Source organism: Macaca mulatta, chromosome 15, assembly GCF_049350105.2.
Source record: "Macaca mulatta isolate MMU2019108-1 chromosome 15, T2T-MMU8v2.0, whole genome shotgun sequence".
In the NCBI taxonomy this organism is placed as follows: domain Eukaryota; kingdom Metazoa; phylum Chordata; class Mammalia; order Primates; family Cercopithecidae; genus Macaca; species Macaca mulatta.
The window spans coordinates 103,338,257-103,353,472 of record NC_133420.1 but is presented as its reverse complement, the minus strand read 5'-3'; the positions used below and the strand labels follow the sequence as shown (position 1 = coordinate 103,353,472).

Sequence of the window (15,216 nt, the reverse complement as noted above, 5' to 3'; positions counted from 1 at the left end):
GGAAGCATGGCAGCGTCTGCTTCTGGGGAAGCCTCGGAGCTTTTACTCAAGGCAAAGTGGGGGCAGAAGGAAGAGAGAGAAGGTTGAGGTGCCACACACTTTTAAATGACCAGATCTCACAACAACTCATTATCACAATGACAGCAGCAAGGGGATATGGTGTTAAACCATAAGAAATCACCCCCATGATCCATTCACCTCCCACCAGGCCCCACCTCTAGCACTGGGGATTACAGTTCAACATGAGATTTGGGCGGGGACAAATATCCAAACTGTGTCACATAGCACACTCCTAGACTGTGCTTAAAGTCATCTTTAAGGACTCTAAACAATTGTCACAGCTAATCAAATCTGCCCAATGATGTGCAGTCCCTTATACAGAAGCCCATATTGGTTTGAACATAATACTTGGTACTGAATAATAGCATTTCAAACTTTAAAGGTCGTTTTTCAGCGGTACACTTTCTTTTCTCCCCTCCCCTCCCCTCCCCTCTCCTCGCCTCTTTTCTTTTCTTTTCTTTTCTCACTCTGTCACCCAGGCTGGAGTACAATGGCATGATCTCGGCTCACTGCAACCTCTGCTTCCAGAGTTTAAGTGATTCTCCTGCCTTAGCCTCCCAAGTAGCGGGGATTACACGCATGCACCATGATGCCCCACTAATTTTTGTATTTTTAGTAGAGACGGGGTTTCCCCATGTTGGCCAGGCTGGTCTTGAACTCCTGACCTCATCTGATCCACCTGCCTCTGCGATTACAGGCATGAGCCACCATGCCCGGCCAGTGGTACACATTGGGTTTTTTTTTTTTTTGAGACAGAGTTTCACTGTTGTTGCCAAGGCTGGAGTGCAATGGCACAATCTCAGCTCACCGCAACCTCCGCCTCCCAGGTTCAAGCAATTCTCCTGCCTCAGCCTCCGAGTAGCTGGAACTACAGGCATGCACCACCACATCTGGCTAATTTTGTATTTTTAGTAGACACGGGATTTCTCCATGTTGGTTAGGCTGGTTTTGAACTCCCGACCTCTGGTGATCCACCCGCCTCTGCCTCCCAAAGTGCTGGGATTACAGGCATGAGCCACCGTGCCCAGCCAGTGGTACATATATATATTTTTTTTTTTGAGACAAAGTCTGGCTCTGTCGCCCAGGCTGGAGCGCAGTGGCGCGATCTCGGCTCACTGCAACCTTTGCCTCCTGGGTTCACACCATTCTGCCTCAGCCTCTCGAGTAGCTGGGACTACAGGCGCCCGCCACCATGCCCGGCTAATTTTTTGTATTTTTTAGTAGAAACAGGGTTTCACCATGTTCGCCAGGATGGTCTGGATCTCCTGACCTTGTGATCTGGCCGCCTCAGCCTCCCAAAGTGCTGGGATTACAGGCGTGAGCCACCGCGCCCAGCAAGTGGTACACATTTTTAAAGCTAAAGATCAAGAGCTGGATTTTAAAATGAATTAGATGTATGCTACTTAGTAGAAATAAAATGAAACAGGCCTGTTAAAGCTGTTACAAGAGGATTCTCCTGGTTTACATCTGTGGGAAGCTACAGTATCTTCTGGGAAGCCATTGAGAACTGAGATGAACAAACAGGTTCCTGTATTTGACACTGGGCATCTTCCTAAGGCCTAGGCATGCCACATGTGAGAAGGATAAGTGAGGCATTCATGGTTTCAGCTTTCAAGGAGATCATAAGCTAGTCCAATGGACAAAAATAATCTTCTGAATTACTAAATTGGTCGTGTTAATTTTAGAACTGAAGAAGTAAATTCCATTGGAATTTCATGAAGATCAGTGGTCAGAATTTCAAAATTAATGTTGGATATTATTAGGTATAGATCATTACTTGAAGCCTCTTCTACCAGGGAAAACACACCTTACAAAATTTGTAACCATCGTAGGTGGAGAGTAAAATTTTCCTTCTAGGGTGGGAAAGTAAAGGAGTAGATGGTGGTTAGATACTGGCTTTGAAGTTTGTGACTCAAAAACTGTGACTCTGGGAAAGTAAGTTACTCTTGAGTATCTTATTGCATTCATCTATGCAGACTTTAAGAATTAAAATTATATATATATATATATATATACACACATTTAGTCATGGTAAGCACATTGTGAGGGCTTAATAGAGATTCAGTGTTTTAAAATTGGTTTCAGGGCCGGGCACGGTGGCTCACACCTGTAATCCCAGCACTTTGGGAGGCCAAGGCGGATGGATCACGAGGTCAGGAGATCGAGGCCATCCTGGCTAACATGGTGAAACCCCCATCTCTACTAAAAAAAAATACAAAAAATTAGCTGGGTGTGGTGGCTGGCACCTGTAGCTCCTAGCTACTCAGAGGGAGGCTGAGGCAGAAGAATGGTGTGAACCTGGGAGGCGGAGCTTGCAGTGAGCCGAGATGGAGTCACTGCACTCCAGCTTGGGCGAGAGAGAGAGAGACTCCATCTCAAAACAAACAAAAAAATTAGTTTCAACATGACTAATTACCTCTGCAAAAGGTTATATTCACAGATGTATAAGAGGCTAGATTCTGATCTATGGAGTGTAACAATTGGTCACTTTTTAATCAACTGAAATTCATTTGGTAGAATGGAAATGAAATTCCACCACTAGTTTCCTTGCGAGGCTGACAGGTCAAGCTGGGGTCCATAAGTCCCTGAAATTGCATGCAAAATTTGGTGTCTGTTTCTTGGTAGAATTTTTAAAGAGATCCATGACTCAAAGACCCACCATCTAAATGGCCTTCCTGTGGAGATACTTGAGCACCTTAAGAGAGAAATACATGTTACACAAGCCAAGAATATCAAATCTGCTTTGCTTCTCTAAGACAATATCAGAAAAAAATGAAATACCTTTTCTCTTCTTTTTAGAGTCAACAACAATGGTTCCATGAACTGATGGAGAAAACAAATGCCTCTTATTAGAGGCAACAACGATAGTTCCATGAACTGATGGAGAAAATGAATTGGTGGGTCACAAATGTAGTCCTCTGGTTGGTCCTTTTAAAAATAACCTTGCCTTGCTATTTAGTTTGCTTTTTCCTGATATTTCTCTCCCACTCCTCTCAAACTCAGATCAGGGTCTTAAGATATCATGCTTTACACAATAACATGTGTTCGTAAGCCAAGAAATACGAATTTCAAGTGTGTCATCTTACATAGTAATTGTCTCAATCATGTAAGTCCAGATATTTTCTTATAGTCCTAGCTGATTCATCAAGGTACTGTTCTGAGTAATGGCGAGAAACTAAACCATCTATAACCTACTATTTCCAAGGCTAAAATAATAGAGAAGTTCAAATTTAGTCTGAGTCTGTTCAGGACAACAGCACTTGTTTATTACTAAGTGTTCCCTCTTTTGCTGTATACTTTCTCCCTGAACTTGTACCCTAGTTTGCTGTTGCTGGAGGGATGCCTGAGAATCAGTCTTTGAAACTCTTCTAATGTTTATAATCCTTCCCAATCCATTGGATCCAAATATTGAAAATGGATGAGATTTTCCTAAATCATGCTTAGAAAGGTAGCCCAAATCTTTTAGCATTCTCCAAAAATCAACTGGAGAGTTAAAAACACACACACACACACATACACATATTTGGATCTCAATTCATTCCCATTGAATCAGAATGTATGGGACAATCTTTATTTTTGACAGCTCTCCCTAAGTGACTCTGTTAATTAGAATATACTCCTCCTAGGCCACGTGTGGTGGCTCATCTCTGTAATCCCAGCACTTTGGGAGGCTGAGGTGGGCAGATCACCTGAGGTCAGGAGTTTGAGACTAGCCTGACCAAAATGGAGAAACCCTGCCTCTACTAAAAAATACAAAATTAGCTGGACGTGGTGGCGCATGCCTGTAATCCCAGCTACTCAGGAGGCTGAGGCAGGAGAATCGCTTGAACCCAGGAGGCGGAGGTTGCAGTGAGCCAAGATTGCACTATTGTACTCCAGCCTGGGCAACAAGAGTGAAACTCTGTCTCAAAAAAAAAAAAAAAAAAAAAAAAAAAAAATATATATATATATATATATATATATATATATATATATATATACTTCTCCTGGCTGGGCATGGTGGCTCATGCCTGTAATCCCAGCACTTTGGGAGGCCAAGGCAGGCAGATCATTTGAGGTCTACAGTTTGAGACCAGCCTGGCCAACATGGTGAAACCCTCTCTCTACTAAAAATACAAAAATTAGCCAGGTGTGGTGGCTGGTGCCTGTTATCCCAGCTACTCAGGAGGTTGAGGCAGGAGAATCGCTTGAACATGGGAGGCAGAGGGTGCAGTGAGCCAAGATCGCGCCACTGCACTCACTAGGCCCATACAATAAAAAGAGGTAAATTTGGACAGTCTAGTGGCTCATTTATATAAACTGTCATAAGTATAGTTTTCTGTATCTATGAATTAGCCCCATTTCAAAGTACAAGCATATATAGTCTCATTAAAACTGTTGTTTTCCGGCCGGGCGCGGTGGCTCAAGCCTGTAATCCCAGCACTTTGGGAGGCCGAGACGGGCGGATCACGAGGTCAGGAGATCGAGACCATCCTGGCTAACACGATGAAACCCCGTCTCTACTAAAAAATACAAAAAACTAGCCGGGCGAGGTGGCGGGCGCCTGTAGTCCCAGCTACTCGGGAGGCTGAGGCAGGAGAATGGCGTAAACCCGGGAGGCGGAGCTTGCAGCGAGCTGAGATCCGGCCACTGCACTCCAGCCTGGGCGACAGAGCGAGACTCCATCTCAAAAAAAAAAAAAAAAAAAAACTGTTGTTTTCTATCCATGGGTCACATCAGAGGTGGGTTTTTTTGTGTGTGTTTTTTTGTTTGCTTTGTTTGTTTCTTTGTTTGTTTTGAGGCAGGGTCTCACTCTGTCACCCAGGCTGGAGTGCAGTGGCGCAATCTCGGCTCACTGCAACCTCTGCCTCCTGGGCTCAAGTGATTCTCGTGCCTCAGCCTCCTGAGTAGCTGAGATTACAGGTGCGTGCCACCAGGCCCAGCTAAGTTTTGTATTTTTAGTAGAGATGAGGTTTTACCAGGTTAGCCAGGCTGGTCTTGAATTCTTGGCCTCAAGTGATCCATCTGCCTCGACCACGGTGCTGGGATTACAGGCATGAGCAATGGTACCCGGCCACATTATTTTGCAAAATGCTGTCGTAGAAGCAAACCCATCTCTATTTTAATCCTATGATTCCTCAATATATAGCTCAGATCTTTCACCTGGAAAATCCTTGCAAAAACAAACCACTTAATCACATCATTCTTTGGAGTTCCATGAAACTGAATGATAAAACTGAAACTCAAATGGGTGTCACTCATTTTATCTTCTGTTCATTGATACTGTTTATTTGCCACCTTTGAAGGACTATTTAAACTATCTAAAGCCATAGTCACACTTCCCCTGCTCTGAAGAAGAGCTAAAGAAAGGCAGTGGGAATAAAGAATTCTTTTTCTACTGCATTGTATGAGTTGTCTAGAAAAGTTGAGTAAGAACCTAGGACAAGGAAATCAGACAGTTCCCAGCATACCTATTGTCCGAGTTCCCTCGCACAACTTCAGAATTGTATTCAAAAGTATTTTCACAACAGTAGGCACCCACTTAATTAAATACAAGCACATAATCAAATATATATATATATATATATACGCACACATATATATGTGTGTGAGTATATATATGTAGTTATCACCAAAATATATATGTAGTTATCACCAAGATCTTAGCTTCATTTCTCTAAATGCAAACCAGGGCCATCTGAACATACATTAAGAAATACACAAGAGTAATTGGAATGGCCTTTTGATCCCAAGAGATATGGCACAGAGACATTTAGAGAAGTGTGCCACATGATCTTCTCAGGAACATGGGAAAGGCACCAGGACCAGAGGGAGGCAGAGGTTTGGGCACCTTTGAGTAACTGTATCTCAAAGAGAAATGTAGTAGAAAAAACCAAGGACCTTGAAATTAGACAGATCTGGGCTGAAGTCTTTGTTTCAATTCTAATAGCTATGTATTTGGGGGCAAGTTATTTAATGCTTTTATTTCTTCAGTAGGAAAGTGTGCCTCACAAGAAAACTTTACAGTGTTCTTTCCAATTCAACAAAATAACATCCAAAGAGCTGAGCACAGTATTTAGCACAGAGTCAATGCTGCTGGTCAAAACTGTTCACACACTTTTTTTGCTTTCTCATCTTCACTCTGCCCTCCCTGGCCCAAGCTATCTCCATCAAGTTAACAAAGACCTGAGCTGGAAAGGAGTGGAAGAGACGTTAAAGCCACGCTCTCACTGATTATTGAATAAACAGGATGGTTCGGCTCCCTCCTATAGAAGAGAAAGGGCTATTGATATTAAACTCTAGAAATGAGTTGAAAACCATTGAAATGAACTCTGGAAATGCAGCCCCTCTGATTAATACTTACCTGAGTGAGATTACCTGTTTTGCAATAACACGTCATTGGTTGCAACCCAAGATGGTGGAGTTAGGGGATCTAGGGGAGCTGCAAAGTTAGGTCAGTAATAAACACTTAGAAAGCCATGCATTACACAGTCATGGAGTCAGGACCCCATTATAATATCATAGTGGTTCTTCTGCAATCAGCTGACAATGATCTAGTCTCACATTCAGCAGATGCCACAAAAAGGGACAATTCCAAAAGCAGTCAGGTAATTATCAGCATTATTTGTTTGTTTCCCAGCATTTACACAGAGGTTTCCTGACAGTTTCAGTTCCTCATGAATGATTTCTAATAAGGGGTTGCTATCATCTCAATGCTGGTGACTCCCACAAATTCATATGTTGAAATCTGACTGTCAAAGTGATGGTGTTAGGAGATAGAGAATTTCGGAGGTGATGAGGTCATAAGGGCTGAGTCCTCATGAACTGGATTAGTGCCCTTATAAAAGAGGTTCCAGAGAGCTGCCTTACCTCTTCCACCATGTAAGGCTACAGTGAGAAGATGGCCCTCACCAAACTCCAAATCTTCTGAGGCCTGGATCTTGAACTTCCCAGCCTCTAGAACAGTGAGAAATAAATTTTTGTTGTGAATGAGCAACCCAGCTTATGGTGTTTTGTTAAGACAGCCTGAACAGACTAAGACAGAGGTATTCTAAGTTGAACATCCCATCTCAAACACAAAACAACTGTTTTGTTTGGCCTCAAAAACCAACCTGCATCATGAATAATTGTTTTTTATTTGCCCTTGTTTTCCTGATATGAATTGATTTCCAAAAATTATCAACCGTTACATACTTTTTAGCTTGTAGCAACATTCTAAATCATAAAAGTGTTAATAAACACATCAATAATTTTCCCTTAATACTGAGGATAAACAAATAGGATGTTTCCTGTATCATAGTTTGTATATCAGTAATATACTTAATGTCTCAAAAGATTATAGTTAGGCAATAGACAATTATTGAATTGAAGTGGATTATTTGACTATTAGAGGAAGAATAAGAAGTAGTAATGCATAACACAATCTTTTATATTCTTTTTTGGGGTTGGGGATTCTAAAAGACAAAAATGCTTTTTCCACAGTTGAATTCAAATATATGTAATTACATGTCTTTCGCTTTCAGTAATTTATAAGCTCCTTGCACCTTCTTTGAATCACCAATGTCTAACAGTGCCTTGCACAAAGTAAGACCCTAAATACGACATCTTTCTCACTTAAAGACCAGATTCTTTGTAAGTGGAGCACAAATTTCCTAGGACTACTGTAACAAATTGCCACAGGATGGGTTCCTTAAAACAACTGAAATTTATCATCTCACAGTTCTGGAGGCTAGAAGTTTGAAATCAAGATGTTGGCCAGGCGTGGTGGCTCACACCTGTAATCCCAGCACTTTGAAAGAGAGAAGTGGGAGAATCACTTGAGCCCAGGAGTTTGAGACCAGCCTGGGCAAAATAGCAAGACCCCCCCTCTATAAAAGAAAAGAAAAGAAAAAGAAAATCAAGGTGTCAGCAGTGTAGGTTCCTTCTGAAGGCTCTAAGAAAAAATTCATTTCGTGCCTCTCTCCTAATTTCTTACGGTTGTCAGCAAACCTTAAAGTTCTTTGGTTTGCAGCTACATATCTTCGGTCTCTGCCTCTGTCTTCATGGCCTTCTTCCTGTGAGTCTGTGTGTCTCCGTATCCAAATCTCCATCTTCTTTCTCTCAGTAAGAAAATAGTCATTAGATTTAGAGCACATCTTGTTCTAGTGTAACCTCACCTTAATTTGATTATCTCTGCGATCCTATTTCCAAATAAAGTCACATTCACAGGTACTGGCGATTAGGACTCCAGCATATCTTTTTGGGAGACTCGATTTAACCAACTACATTAAGGACACAACAAGAACTAGAAAGTGTGGCCAAAGAATCTCGCTTTAACTATTAAAATACCATGCAGAAAGAACAATTTTGTTAACTATAATTCAGGTATGCTTTTACATGAATATTAGTTGCAAAGATTTTAGCCACAGATAAAAACTTTATCAATGTGCACCTTTTCTTTGATATGACAGATTCAATAAAGGAATAAATAGCTCTCTTTGAGAAGTACCATTATGATCACAAAAACATTAATTTACCATGATTGTGGGAAATATTGACATTGATTTTACATGTTGATACATTCTATGAAACATTCAGAGGAAAAGATCTCCGGTTATACAAAAGAAACAATGCGAAGTGCTTGCTACTCACAAAGATTCTCTTCTTGACAAAACTCTAGCCAGCCCCTTTGAGCTCTTTTTCAACAGGGCCCACCCTTGGGCCTGTCCTCAAAAGCCTGACTTTAGCAAGAATCCTGCTAAGCTAGTTTAGCCATGATCCCTCATCCACGGTATCTGATCACTCTTAATTTCTGACCACATTCATCTCTCACCATCCCCCAGTGATTTCTGATCACCCTAGCAAGAACCCTTCTTCCTGGTTAGCTAGAATCCCCTCTTACCTCTGATGTTTCCTCTTAGTAACCATTCCTTTTATTTCTTTTTCCATCCAACGACTCCTCCACTGTGCTTCTTGGCTATACATTCCCACTTTTCCTTGTTGTACACAGAGTTGAGTCCAATCCCCTTCCACTGCTCTGCAACTCTATTTCGGTAGTTGCTATACCTATCACCACAGTCCTGAATAAAGTCCACCTTACCATTTTCACATGTGTCGCAAATCACTTTTTCTTTAGTATCACACCAGTTCCTCTTTTTCCGCACATAGTAAGATAACAATCCTCAGGTTTCCTTGCGGTTAGCTGTGTGTCAGAGTCTGAGCCAGGAATGGTGGGTAGAATGAACGTAAGTCACTTCTAAGTTTGACCCTTGAAAACGTTCCGCTTGAACCTCCTTTCTCTCATTTCTCTGCTAGAATGACTCTGGGACCACATTTTCCAGTGGCATAGTCATCAGAGGAAGGAGAGCCTACCCAGTGTGATGTGAATAAATGGATGAGGTTCTACTTTGTTACTGCTTCATGGCCCAGTTTCCTAATGCACGTTACGGATTGTGCAAGTTTACAACATCATCTAACTGTAAGAAAACTAAATGTGTATTTAAAGCCCTTAGAATCAAAGACTGATAGTGATGTGCTCATCTTTGTATTCCCTGGCACATTTCACAGTACCTGACTCATCACCATGCTTGTTTCTCTTTTTTCTTTTCTTTTTTTTTTTTTTTTTTGAGACAGAGTCTTGTTTTGTTGCCCAGGCTGGAGTGCAGTAGCACAATCACAGTCACTATAACCTTGAACTCCTGGGCTCAAGCAATCTCCCACCTGAGCCTCCTGAGTAGCTGGGACTACAAGAGCACACTATCACGCCCAGTTAAATTTTAATTTTTTGTGTGTGAAGATGGGGGTCTTGCTATGTGGCCCAGGCTGGTCTCCAACTGCTGGCCTCAAGTGATACTCCCACCTCAGCCTGCCAAAGTGCTGGGATTATAGACGTTAGCCACTGCACCCAGCCCTGTTTGTTTTTCTTTATATCGGAAAGTGATCTTCAAAAATCAGTAATTTTTTTTTTTGGTCCGTTATACTATTTGTAATGAAAACTCATTATTTGATATCTTATTTTCTTTTTTTTTTTGTTTTGAGACGGAGTCTCACTCTGTCTTCCAGGCTGGAGTGCAGTGAGGCGATCTCGGCTCACTGCAACCTCTGCCTCATGGGTTCCAGCTATTCTCCTGCCTCAGCCACCTGAGTAGCTGGGACTACAGGTGCACGCACCACGCCTGGCTAATTTTTTGTATTTTTAGTAGAGACGGGGTTTCACCATGTTGGCCAGGCTGGTCTCGAATTCCTGACCTCAAGCAATCCACCCGCCTCAGCCTCCCAGAGTGCTGGGATTACAGGTGTGAGCCACCACGCCTGGCCCAGTATCTTATTTTCTTAAATACTTAAAAGAAAGAGAAAAATCAGTGACAACAACAAAAAAAGCAGTGAGTGGCTCCCATGTGCCAAACCTTCTGGTGTTAAACAGGCAGAACATATTTACTTTATTTATTTATTTATTTATTTTTGAGACAGAGTTTCGCTCTTGTTGCCCAGGCTGGAGTGCAATGGCATGATCTTGGCTCACTGCAAACTCCACCTCCTGGGTTCAAGTGATTCTCCTGCTTCACCCTCCCGACTAGCTGGGATTACAGGCGCCCGCCACCACACCCAGCTAATTTTTGCATTTTTAGTAGAGACAGGTTTTCCCATGTTGGCCAAGCTGGTCTCAAACTCCTGACCTCAGGTGATCTGCCTACCTCAGCCTCCCAAAGTGCTGGAATTACAGGTGTGAGCCGCCGTGCCCAGTCTACTTTAGAGGAAAAAATAGTAACTGTGTACTCCAAATTTGGGAAACTAGCTAATAAAGTTAGCAAAACATCCTGCATTGTCCATCAGGAATTATTGGTTATTTTATTCGCACAAAATGTAACAATATATGGGGGAAATCATCTAGAAGAAACCTCATCAGTTCATATAACATTCTTAAAAAAGGAAAACGGTGTCAGTGGCACCAATCTGGGCGAATCTAGAGCAGTGGCCAGTTTGTGATGAGCCACATCCAGAATGAAGTGGGGGAGCTCACAACTGGACATCTTAGCAAATACCAAATCCAGGTATGTCAGTTGGGACAACTGGGGGAGGAGGTGTGGTGGGCTGTGCAGCCGGGGGAACCTTCACCAAAATGACTAGAGAAATGAGAAGAACAATTATAACTGACAGATAGGAACAGCCTGCTCAGATACGCTAAAAATGAGTCAGGCCTTCAGGATGATGACAACTTTGACAAGGATTTTGGAGATGATAACAAATGGAAAGCTTTATGTATCCAGCTCAACACAACTGTTCATTAGAGTCCCCGAGGGTCTGATGCATTTAGCAAATGACTATTTTATATGCTTTTTAAATTTTCAGATGCTTCCATAAATTCATAGTCTTGAAAGGAAGACATTTCTTCAGAACTCTGTAAATCTTACAGAGTCTGAGTCCTCAGGGAGTTGGTGGAGGTGGGAATAGTTTGTATTTGCTAAGCATGACAATAATGTGGCAAAGATTTTAAGACTGTGCTCCAGCTGCAAACAAACTTTGCCAATTTCTTCCTTCAGAATAATGAAAATAATTTTTTTTTTTTTGAGATGGGCTCTTGTTCTGTCACCCAAACTGTAATACAGTGGCACCATCTGGCTCACTGCAACCTCTGCCTCCCAAGTTCAAGCGATTCTCCGGCCTCAGCCTCCCAAGTAGCTGGGACTACAGGCACATGCCATCACACCTGGCTAATTTTTGTGTTTTTAGTAGAGGTGGGGTTTCACCATGTTGCCCAGGCTGGTCTTGGACTCCTGACCCCAAGTGATCTGCCCACCTTGGCCTCCCAAAATGCTGGAATTACAGACGTGAGGCACAGTGCCAGCCTGGAAAAATGAAAATAATTCTTATGGTGATTACAGCTCATTCTTATCCAGCCACCCACTCCCAACGTCTTTTTTTAAATCTTGTAAACTCATTTGTTGCAATTAAGTCAATTAAATTTCTTTCAAAAAGTTCTCTAATTCAGACTTGCCTGTACTTACCTGTTTTCTATTTAGAAATAAGATTGATGAAGTATTTAAATTTTAGTTTTAGCTATAATTTGCTAGGTGGATACAGGAATTTTAAAAATGAATGTGCATTCTCCTAACATTTAAAGGGAATATTACCAGAATTGGGAAATTTCAAAAGGTAACTGGAAGTGGAGATGAGAATAATGTGATTTATTGGGTAGGAGAAGAGATGGACGTGCCAGGACACTTTTGAAGGTTTATGTACCATGTCTGGCCATACTCTAGAAATAATAGAGAATTTTATTAAAAAGAAAATAACAGGCCGGGTGCAGTGGCTCATGCCTATATTCCGAGCACTTTGGGAGGCCAAGGTGGGCAGATCACTAGGTCAAGAGATCAAGCCTATCCTGGCTAACACGGTGAAAACCCGTCTCTACCAAAAGAAATACAAAAAATTAGCCGGGCGTGGTGGTGGGTGCCTGTAGTCCCGGGTAGCTGGGAGAATGGCGTGAACTTGGGAGGCAGAGCTTGCAGTGAGCTGAGATTGCGCCACTGCACTCCAGCCTGGGCGACAGAGCCAGACTCTATCTCAAAAAAAAAAAAAAAAAGAAAGTAACATTGTAGTCAATGATCAAGGTAACTTTTCTTAGAATCTAAATCTAAATTTCTATTTATTTGTTTATTTTTAGAAACAGCATCTTGCTCTGTTACCCAGGATGGAGTGCAGTGGTGCGATCACAGCACGCTATCGCCTTGAACTCCTCTGCTCAAGTGATTCTCCTCCCCCCTCAGCCTTCCTAGTAGCTGGAACTACATGTGCAAAGCCAGAAATCTAAACTTTTTACTTCATTTTTAGTTAAGAGTTTTAGTCTTCTTTTCTTACTCCTTAATAAATTACTTGGACATACTTACATGAACAGAGAATATATTATCTTTATTTTTCTTCTGATGATTAGGAAATAAATTGTTCGCTGGGCATGGTGGCTCACGCCTGTAATCGCAGCACTTTGGGAGGCTGAGGCAATTGGATTACCTGAGGTCAGGAGTTCAAGACCATTCTGGCCAACATGGAGAAACCCCTAAATATACAAAAATTAGCCAGGCGTGGTGGCAGGCGCCTGTAGTCCCAGCTACTCGGGAGGCTGAGGCAGGAGAATCTCTTGAACTTCGGAGGTGGAGGTTGCAGTGAGGCCAGATTGCGCCATTGCACTCCAGCCTGGGTGACAGAGCAAAACTCCGTCAAAAGAAAAAAAGAAAGAAAGAAAGAAAATAAATTGTTCTTCCTTAATTAGCTTGATTTAATTATTCCATAATGAATACATATATATGAAAATATCACACTGTACCTCATAAGTATATGCAATTATTAATTATCCATCAAAAATAAAATATATTTTTTAAAAGAATTAAAATAAAAATGTCTCCTCACACCAGAGAGAAGTGGACTGAGCCTCAGGAAAATCACAGGCCACGTCTGGGTCTGTTGTGAAGCAACTGTGTGACCACAGACTAGTGCCTTGACCTCTGAGACCCTCAGTTTCCTTCACCTAAAAAATGAAGGCTTTGCTTTAGACAGTATATTCAGGTTCTTTCCAGCTTTAACATTTTAGGATTCTGGACGAGGAGAAAGAATTTTATTCAGAGCCTCATTCCCTCTTCAATAGGACAGAATGAGAACTCAGAGGGTGTGGTCACTAACCTCTCTTTCCTGAGGCTCTCCTTGTCTTGTCTGGGTATTGGTTGGCCTCCTTACATGTCACCATGAGGCATTCTTCCTGGCCACCAATGTTTTGTTTAGACTTTCCCATGCTATCTACCAAGAGTCTTTCAGTTTGCTTCAAGCTTATCTGTGGTCAGTTCTGAGTTGAAATTCAAGTGCACAACCTGACAATGACGTCTGTGCCTTTGTTTCTGGAATAAATAAGTAAACCCTGAGGCGGAGAGGAGAGAGGGAGTGGTTCTTGCACTAGAGTGGAACTAACGGCCCATCTACCCCATAAGCCATCGATGAATTGAAAAAACAAAACTCTTTGCAGACCCCATTTCTTTCTTTCTTTCTTTTCTTCTTTTTTTTTTTTTTTTTTTTTTTTTGAGACAGAGTCTTACTCTGTTGTCCAGGTTGGAGTGCAATGGCACGATATTGGCTCACTGCAACCTCCGCCTCCCGGGTTCAAGTGATTCTCCTGCCTCAGCCTCCCAAGTAGATGGGATTACAGGCGTGGGCCACCATGCCTGGCTAATTTTCGTATTTTTAGTAGTGACGGGGATTTACCATGTTGGTCAGGCTGGTCTCAAACTCCTGACCTCAGGTGATTCGCCCACCTCGGCCTCCCAAAGTGCTGGGATTACAGGCGTGAGCCACCACACCAGGCCCGCAGACCCCATTTCTCAGGTGAAATTCTGTGGGAGAACATTGAGATTCACTGAGGCGCAACACACCCATCAAATGAATTTCTGGTAAATGAGTATAATGGAGCCAGAGGAATCTTGCTTTGAGAAGGCTATTTCCTCATAAAGGCTGTGACTTCCTCACAGTTTGTTTCATTGACAAATGTTCTTTCTCCTCAGAACTGAACCCCTACAATGTGAGAAGACTCTGACAATTGCCTTTCTCAAGAACACCACCTTGGCCACTTCACCTTTCTCTGAAGAGCACCACTCGTCTTTCCCCGGATGGATGCAGGATGCTGCCTCCACAGGGCCACAGAAGCCATTGTTCCAAGAAGCACCGGCTTCTTGGGCTTTTAGCTTAATTGGTTTCCATGTTAGGACCTAGACTTCTGTCCCTCCCTTATTTTCCCACCAATCCCCACAGCAGAATGCAGTCCTCTTCCAAATATCTCCAACAGTGGACCGCTCATCTTCCCGTCAAGCTGTCAGTGAGAGTCTATTAAATGGCCCAATCTTGAAATCCTTCTGATGAAGACAAATGAGAAATAAACTTATGAAACAGCTCCGAGTTACATTTAAGTCTCTCCATTTCCTTTAGTTTCTCTTTGCTCCAAGGCTTGAATATAAAATGGAGACAGGGTTTCAGCGACAGATGGCAGAGGATAATCTTTCATTTTGTCATAAAGTTAACCCTCGGAGGGGCCTGAAAAGACCTTTCTCTTGGAAAATCAGTGGCTTCATAGTTCCTTGCTTTTAATCGGGTAGAAAAAGCTCGTTTCTGATTTTCAGAGAACGTGCCTTTCCTCTAGGCTAACCCACATCGCAAGACACT

General features: G+C 42.3%; 1 long non-coding RNA gene across 1 annotated transcript; it reads left to right on the top strand.

Moving 5' to 3' along the window:
- The first annotated feature begins 2,816 nt into the window (after positions 1 to 2,816).
- LOC106993790 (uncharacterized) lies at positions 2,817 to 14,947 on the top strand. The gene is made up of 3 exons (XR_003723327.2): positions 2,817 to 2,957; positions 9,334 to 9,496; positions 14,562 to 14,947. It is a non-coding gene; the product is annotated as an uncharacterized LOC106993790 (long non-coding RNA).
- The last annotated feature ends 269 nt before the right edge of the window (positions 14,948 to 15,216 follow it).